This window comes from Triticum aestivum, chromosome 4A (assembly GCF_018294505.1).
Source record: "Triticum aestivum cultivar Chinese Spring chromosome 4A, IWGSC CS RefSeq v2.1, whole genome shotgun sequence".
Classification (NCBI taxonomy): domain Eukaryota; kingdom Viridiplantae; phylum Streptophyta; class Magnoliopsida; order Poales; family Poaceae; genus Triticum; species Triticum aestivum.
The window spans coordinates 740,682,114-740,690,209 of record NC_057803.1 but is presented as its reverse complement, the minus strand read 5'-3'; the positions used below and the strand labels follow the sequence as shown (position 1 = coordinate 740,690,209).

The 8,096-nt window shown below is 51.4% G+C and overlaps 1 pseudogene; it reads right to left on the bottom strand.

Moving 5' to 3' along the window:
* Nucleotides 1-1,743: 1,743 nt before the first annotated feature.
* LOC123084499 (aspartic proteinase nepenthesin-2-like) lies at nucleotides 1,744-3,373 on the bottom strand (annotated as a pseudogene).
* Nucleotides 3,374-8,096: the final 4,723 nt, after the last annotated feature.

The following is an 8,096-nucleotide window of genomic DNA, read 5'->3' as shown; positions in this document are numbered from 1 at the left end:
CGTCGATTTTTCTGGCAAAGTTGGGAGGGTCAAAAAAGATACCACTTAGTCCGTTGGAGCAGAGTATGTCGCTCCAAGGACAAGGGTGGGCTGGGTGTTAAGGACCTACGCAAACAAATTATCAGCCTACTGGTAAAATGGTGGTGGAACCTGGATACTCAACAAGGACTTTGGCAAGATATAGTTAAGGCTAAATACTTGAAACAAGATACGGTTGCCACGGTGTAGAGCAAGTTTAATGATTCCCCTATCTGGAAAGATATTATGAAAGTTAAAGATTATTACATAAGGGGCAGAATTATTCAGATTAACTCGGGGGACGTGGCGCAAGTTTGGGAGGACTCCATAAATGGCATGCCTCCTATGCGGGTTCAATACCCACAGCTGTTTAGCATCTGTAATATGCCTAAGATTACGGTTGACAAGTTGGGTGGTGTGGGGGCCGGCGACATGTTTCGCAGAAGGCTAAACCCCCCCCCCCCCCTTGAGAACATGTGGATCGAGATGCCCACAACTGTGCTAGGTACCATCTCATCTACAGAGCCAGACAAGGTTGGCTGGGCACCTGGGCCTAAGCATCGATTTACTACTAAATCCATGTACAAACTCCTTGAAAGCAACCTTGCAGGATGTGACTATCGATGGGTCTGGAAAGCTAGTATTCCACTTAAGATCAAAATCTTTATGTGGCAGTTATTTCAGGATGTGGTCCTAACTAGAGATGTTATGAAACGACGTAATTGGCCTGGTAATGCTAAGTGTTCGTTTTGTGCTGCTCGTGAGACTGCGCAACATCTTTTCTTCCTATGCCGTGTTGCCAGAGTGATCCGGCGATCGGTGGGAGCGGTCCTGGGCACCGATCTTTGTCCTAATAACCTCTGGCAATATTACACTTGGTGTTATGTTTACCTTCCTGCTGGTGCTAAGTTCTATACCTTCGGTCTTGTTGCCATCTGTTGGGCAATTTGGAACAATCGTAACAGGGCGACCTTTGAGTTTAAGCTCCCTAAAAATTCTTTTGAGATTGTCTTTTCTGCGTGTGTCTTTATCACCTACTGGGCAGGTCTCCTAAAGGGGGCAGACCGTGAGGCAATGGAGCGTGGAGCGGAGATGCTGAGGCGCAGCACAAGCAACATGATGATGATCTGCGCAGCTGCCACTGAAGATTCGGCGACTACATGACAGTTCACGTCTTCAAACTCCAGCCGGCTCAAGAAAGCAGGGTTACTTTTGTGTGTCCTCCTGCGTGAGAATGTGACCTGATGGGTCGTGTATTTTGCATAATACTTTGCTGATGTTTGTTGGGCTCTAAAAACTGTAGGTGTCGTCGGGTTTTTGCCCCACAGCAGGTGTCTTGTAGGCGAGTTCCTGTGGTGGGTTTCCCGGCGATGCGTTGAACTCGCTTTTCCCTTTCCCGTTTCCTTTCTGAATCAGCTCGGAGACTGTTGTATTTCCGTTATTTGGTTAATGGAAAGGGGTAATGCCCGGTTCAAAAAAAAAAGACAAGATCCGAACATTCGGAAATTTATTTCGTTTATTAAAATCCCACATTACACTTTTTTGTGTTTACAAACGTAGATGCTTCACGTGTATGCAATGCTAGTATTCGTACATTGGCTTCAGCACCATACTAAGTATATTGACCAGTCACCACACATAATAAACCTCGAGCTAGTTAACTAGCGGACACATGCAAAAGTCCAGCATACTTGAGGCCATGGAGAATTACTATACTAGACACGCTCACGACAATATAGGTGATCTATCTAGAACTAGAAGACGAGCACGGAGCACCCACCCTAGAAGAGTGGCTATTATCACGAGCGACACCTGCATCGGTGCCGGCGATGGAGCACCCGCCGACGGGTTCTCGAACGTCAGCAGCCCGGCATGGATGTCGTACGTCATGTTCCTGCCCGCCTGCAGCAGGCTGCCCAGGATTGACCCGGTGGTCGACGGCAGTATGCTGAGGCACGTCTGCCCGCCGTAGGCGAAGAAGTAGTTCATCGCCTTGAGCTCCATCGCCGCATCCGCACCGGCAAACACCAGCCCAAGCTTGGGAACCTTGGCGTTGGCAATGTACTGCGTGAGGTAGCACAGGTGGTTGAGGTCCGCGGCGTTAATCGGAATCACACCCTGCGACTGCATCATGCTCATGAGGGTCTATCTAATGACGTTGTATGCGGCCTGGTTGAGGTAGGTGACCGGTAGGGTGGTGCTCAGGTACACCCCGCCGGAGCCGTCCGCCTGGACTTCAAAGGTCCCCGCAGGGATGTTAAGCTGCTGGCCGTCTACCAGCACGCCGGTGAGCTCGACGTAGTACATATAAGGGTACTGATTGGCATTGGGCACGAGCAGTGGTGTGCTGTGGCGTCTGGCACTGCCCTCAGCCGGCACGGCGGTGGCAGCGTCTCCCCAGCTCCAGCTAACGAAGCTTCTACTGGGGTCATCGGGGAGTGCGATGAAGTAGGAGAAGCTGGAGTGTGTTCAAATTTTCAACAAAATTATGAGGAAAAAAAATCAAAAGTTTGTGTTAAAATCACACTAAAATTTAACCTCGAAACTCAGGTGTGATTCAAATTAACTTAGAAGCAAATTCGTTAAAATTATGTGGATCTTGGTCAGATTTTTTTTTTCGAAAATTCCAAATGAATTGAAGAAATATCTTTTACATAAATTTAAATCCCGACCTAGAAATGTCAAGCTGTGACACGATGGAGAGTGGTCCCCTGTTGAAGCCCATGAAGCCCGAGGCGCCGGCGAGGTCGGGAAGTACTATGTTGCGACCGCAGCCAAATACCATGACGATGGGCGTTGTCCCGAAGCTGAACGTCTCGGTGGCGAGGTAGCCGGTTGTGTTACCAGCCCCATAGAACTCCTCTATGTAAGTGCATAGTTGGCTGGCGTCGGTACAGGTTTCGCTGGGCAGCTTGCAATAATTCTGGTCAGCGCAGCTGATCTGGCGGAAGGAGTTGGAGCGGCTGGACATGAAGGTGGGCGTCTCCGGCGGCGTGGACCTGGTGCAAGAGGAGCAGGCATCACACTGCGCCCAGATGAGGTCGCTTGTGATGTCCATGACGACGGAGAGGGTCTGCGGCTCCGAGGTTCCGAGGGAGAGGTCAAAGATGAAGGCACCGTAACTGTCGGCCGCCGCGCTGCCCAGCTGGTCGCCACCGGTGCGCTGGCCAGAGCGGTCCATGACGCCCTGCTGTGCCTTGTCCTTAAAGTAATCCGTGGCAGAATCCTTGATGATTGAACGGGCAGATTGGGCGACGAAGTTGATGATCTTGGGATTCGGCCGGATGGCAGTGGTCGAGAACGGCGGCGCCACTAGTAGAAGAAGAAGAAGAAGAAGCGAGTAAGCAGCTACCATCGCTACGGTCACTGCCACTGCCATGAAAATCTTGCTGTATTCTTGTCTGTATGAACAAGCTAGGCAGAGCTTCCCAGCAGGGGCCCTATATATAGCAACATCTTGAAATTTTCATTTCCACTCATTATTTATCTCTTCTTTTGCGAGTACAACTTAGCAAAAGCCTACCTAGCTAGGTCAGTATATTACGTGGATGTGATTCCATTGTCTCAAAAAAAAAACGTGCGTGTGATTCCACTTGGCCATTGTAATGCCCGGATAATTATGCTACAGTGAAACTCTCCAAAGATGTCATGTCATCTCTGTTACTGTTGCTAAACAAGTGTTAGTTCAAAACATTTAAAATTCAAAAATGAATTAGTGAAAAACACCCAAAGTTTTCAAAAGTCAAAACAAAATTGTTCGGGGTGCCAAATATTGCATAGGTAATTATGGTGAAGTAAACACATTTTTAGAAAATGCCTAAATACTTTAAAATGAAATAAAAAAGAAAAGAAAGTAAATAAAAAGAAAAAGGTGAAAATAAAGCAAAAGGAAACCGAACCCCCCTCTTGGACCAGACGGCCCAGCTAACCCAGCCGATCGGCCCAGCCGGCCCGGCCCGTCTCCCCCTGCCGCCTCCCTTCCCTGTTCCCCCGACCCGGGTCGGAACAGGGGCGCGACCCCGCCGCACCCTCTCGTCGGCGACGAGGCGAGGATAAGGCCGCCACGCCCCGCCTCCTCGATCCCGCCTCCCACTCGCCCCCACTCTCGCCTCGGTTCCTGCGCCTCTCCCTCTCCCCTCAGATCCACCTCGCCCCCTCCTCGTTCCCCCACCACATCCGACGCTGCCATGGACCCGCCGCCGTGAAACGCGCGGCCACAGCCCTCGCCTCGCCTCGCTTGCGTGTCGTTCGTCTTCGCCTTCGTCCTCCTCGTCGACCGGTGGCCGCAGTTGGAGCTCGGAGCCACCGCAGCACCCACGACGCGCCGTCTTCCTCTTCTGCTCCGACAGGCTTCGCCGCTATTCTTCACCGACTTCGGCTGCGCCCCTGCAGCTACTAAACCCCCAAGGGCCATCGTGTGTGCCGCTCGGTGAGCTCCACCCCTCCTGCTCTCCGTTTGCTCTCTCGCACGCCCTAGCTAGCTGCCGCCGAGGCGCCCGAACGCAGCGCCGCGGAGCTCGTCGCCGACGAGTCTCCGGTGACCAAATGGTCACGGGCCCGTGCCGGTTGCACTCACCGCGCCCCGTAGATCCTCCCCAACCTCCCCGTTTGTTCGCTAGATCGCCCTAGCTCCAATCTTCTCGAGCTCTCGAATGCATCGCCGCACGCGCTCGTCGCCGGCAGCCGTCCGATGACCTCTTTGGACCCAGGCTTGTGCCGTTGTGCTCGCGCACGCACGTAGGCCTCGCCCCGCCCTTTTGTTTGCCCAGTAGCGCGCCGCATCGCCGTTTTCGTTGCTCGCCCGAAACACCTCGCCGCCGATGAGCTCGATGCGCCCTTCTCCGGCCATCGCAGCTCGCAACACCACCACCAACCGACGCGTCGTCGTCTTGCCGTTCTAACGCGCCCGGTCGCGCTCGATTTGGTGCCCCATAGGCGACATCCGATGCTCGCCGGTGTTCGGCCGCTGCGCGCGAGCCCGCCGGAGCTACTCCGGCGGTTCCGCTGAGTTGGCACACCGGGGCCCACCCCTGGGTCACTGCTTGTGGGCCTGGGGGCCCGAACTGGCCACGGTGACCGAAGTCAACTACGCTGATGTGGCAGCTACTGCCACTGACATGCGGGCCCCATCCCCATAAAACGAATAAAAACAAATAGATAAACTGCTAATTAATTAAATTAATTAATTAAAACCTAATCTCTCATAGACTACTTGTCCCATTTAGTTAGTTTTAAAACTCTGTTAATGCCCCTGACAATGACATGTGGGTCCCACTGGACCCACCTGTCTGGTTTGACTGGTCAACCGACCAGTTGACCTGCTGACATCACTCTGATGTCAGGCTTGCATCATCAAACACTGTTCTGGATAATGTTGGCTTTAGATAAATAATTAAAATCAGAAAATGATTTAAATCTTTAGAAAAATCATATCTTTTAATCCGTAACTCGGATGATAATACTTTCTACATGAAAGTTGCTCAGAACGACGAGACGAAACCGGATACGTAGCCCGTTCATCCGCCACGCGTCCCTAGCATAGTGAACCTGCAACATTTCTCCTCCGGTTCGTCTGTCCGGAAATGCGAAACACCGGGGATACTTTCCGGGATGTTTTCCCCCTTCGCCGGTATCACCTACTACCGCGATTGGGCACACCTAGCACCGCGCATTGTCATGTCTTCCATCGTCATGCTTATGTTTGCTCTTATATTTATTGTTTCTTCCCCCCTCTTCTCTCGCTAGACACCGAGACAGACGCCGCTGCTACCCAGTACGACTACGGTGTTGACGACCCCTCCTTCTTGCCAGAGCAACCAGGCAAGCCCCCCCTTGATCACCAGATATCGCCTATTCTTCTCTATACTGCTTGCATTAGAGTAGTGTAGCATGTTACTGTTCGGTTACTCCTATTCTGTTGCATAGCTTGTCGTTGTTGCTATAGTCATTGATACCTTACCCGCAATCCTAAATTCTTAGTATAGGATGCTAGTTTATCATCATTGGCCCAACATTCTTGTCAGTCTCCCTTGCTATACTATTGGGCTGTGATCACTCGAGAGGTGATCACGGGTATATACTTTACATATATACATACTATACAGATGGTGACTAAAGTCGAGTCGGCTCGTTGAGTGCCCACGAGTGATTCACGAATTGGGGGCTGAAAAGACCTTTGTCCCGACGACCCCCTGTGTGGATCTTTTTGGCGGAGCGACAGGGCAGGATGAGACCACCTAGGCGAGAGGTGGGCCTGGCCCTGGTCGGCGTTCGCGGTTACTTCATAATAACACGCTTAACGAGATCTTGGTATTTGATCTGAGTCTGGCCATTGGCCTATACGCGCTAACCAACTACGCGGGAAAGATATGGGCACTCGACATCGTGGTATCAGCCGAAGCCTTCTTGACGTCAGCGATGGAGCGACGCGCGCCGGATTGGACTGGAATGCCTGCTCTTGTATTAGGGAGGCTAGGTCTGCTTCCGGCCGCCTTCGCAACATGCAGGTGTGCAATGGGCGATGGGACCAGAACCCTGCGCGCATAGGATTTAGACCGGCGTGCTGACCTCTCTGTTGTGCCTAGGTGGGGCTGCGACGTGTTGATCTTCCGAGGCCAGGCATGACCCAGGAAAGTGTGTCCGGCCAAATGAGATCGAGCATGTTGGGTTTTGTGGTGCACCCTTACAGGGAAGTTTATCTATTCGAATAGCCGTGTCCCTCGGTAAAACGATGACCCGGAGTTGTACGTTGACCTTATGACAACTAGAACCGGATACTTAATAAAACACACCCAGACAAGTTCCACAGACAACCCGGTGATCGCTTTTCCACAGGGCGACGAGGGGAGGATCGCCGGGTAGGATTATGCTATGCGATGCTACTTGGAGGACTTCAATCTACTCTCTTCTACATGCTGTAAGACGGAGGCTGTCAGAAGCGTAGTCTTCGACAGGATTAGCTATCCCCCTCTTATTCTGGCATTCTGCAGTTCAGTCCACTGATATGGCCCTTTACACATATACCCATGCATATGTAGTGTAGCTCATTGCTTGCGAGTACTTTGTATGAGTACTCACGGTTGCTTTTCACCCTCTTTTCCCCCTTTCCCTTCTACCTGGTTGTCGCAACCAGATGCTGGAGCCCTGGAGCCAGACGCCATCGTCGACGACGACTCCTACTACACTGGTGGTGCCTACTACTACGTGCAGGCCGCTGACGACGAACAGGAGTAGTTAGGAGGATCCCAGGCAGGAGGCATGCGCTTCTTTCGATCTGTATCCCAGTTTGTGCTAGCCTCCTTAAGGCAAATTTGTTTAATTTATGTCTGTACTCAGATATTGTTGCTTCCGCTGACTCATCTATGATCGAGCACTTGTATTCGAGCCCTCGAGGCCCCTGGCTTGTAATATGATGCTTGTATGACTTATTTATGTTTTTAGAGTTGTGTTGTGATATCTTCCCGTGAGTCCCTGATCTTGATCGTACACGTTTACGTGCATGATTAGTGTACGATTGAATCGGGGGCGTCACAAGTTAGTATCAGAGCCGACTGCCTGTAGGAATCCCCCTTCCACACTCCTTGGCCGAAGTCGAGTCTAGTCACTACAAAACTTTTACTAACTTGGTTGTGTGCCTTACGGGCCCACATCGCCATTGGGTGGTATTAGGATCTTTTACTTCTCTACCTTTACTCTGGGGCTCTGAACTCTCTCCTACTCGGGTTAAAAGAATTTACTAACTCTGACATTAGGATCCCGTTACCACGTTCACCCCAAAGTTGGATAAGCCATAATTATTCTGTAGGATAGTATTTTGAATAGTACCCACATTGTCATCTGACTCCATTGAAACATCTTTGTTTTCAGATGGAACCCACGAGACCGGTCATGCAACACACGGCGGCCATTGGTGTCTCAGGATCACCTGCTGTGCTAACTGAGATGATGACCTATCTGGGTTATCGCTGGCACCATATGTCGAGACAGGTCGTGCAACACACGGCGGCCATTGATGTACACCGTCTACGATGAGTACCAGGACTTTAACCAGGAGCAGTACCGTGCCATCGTCCACCTCT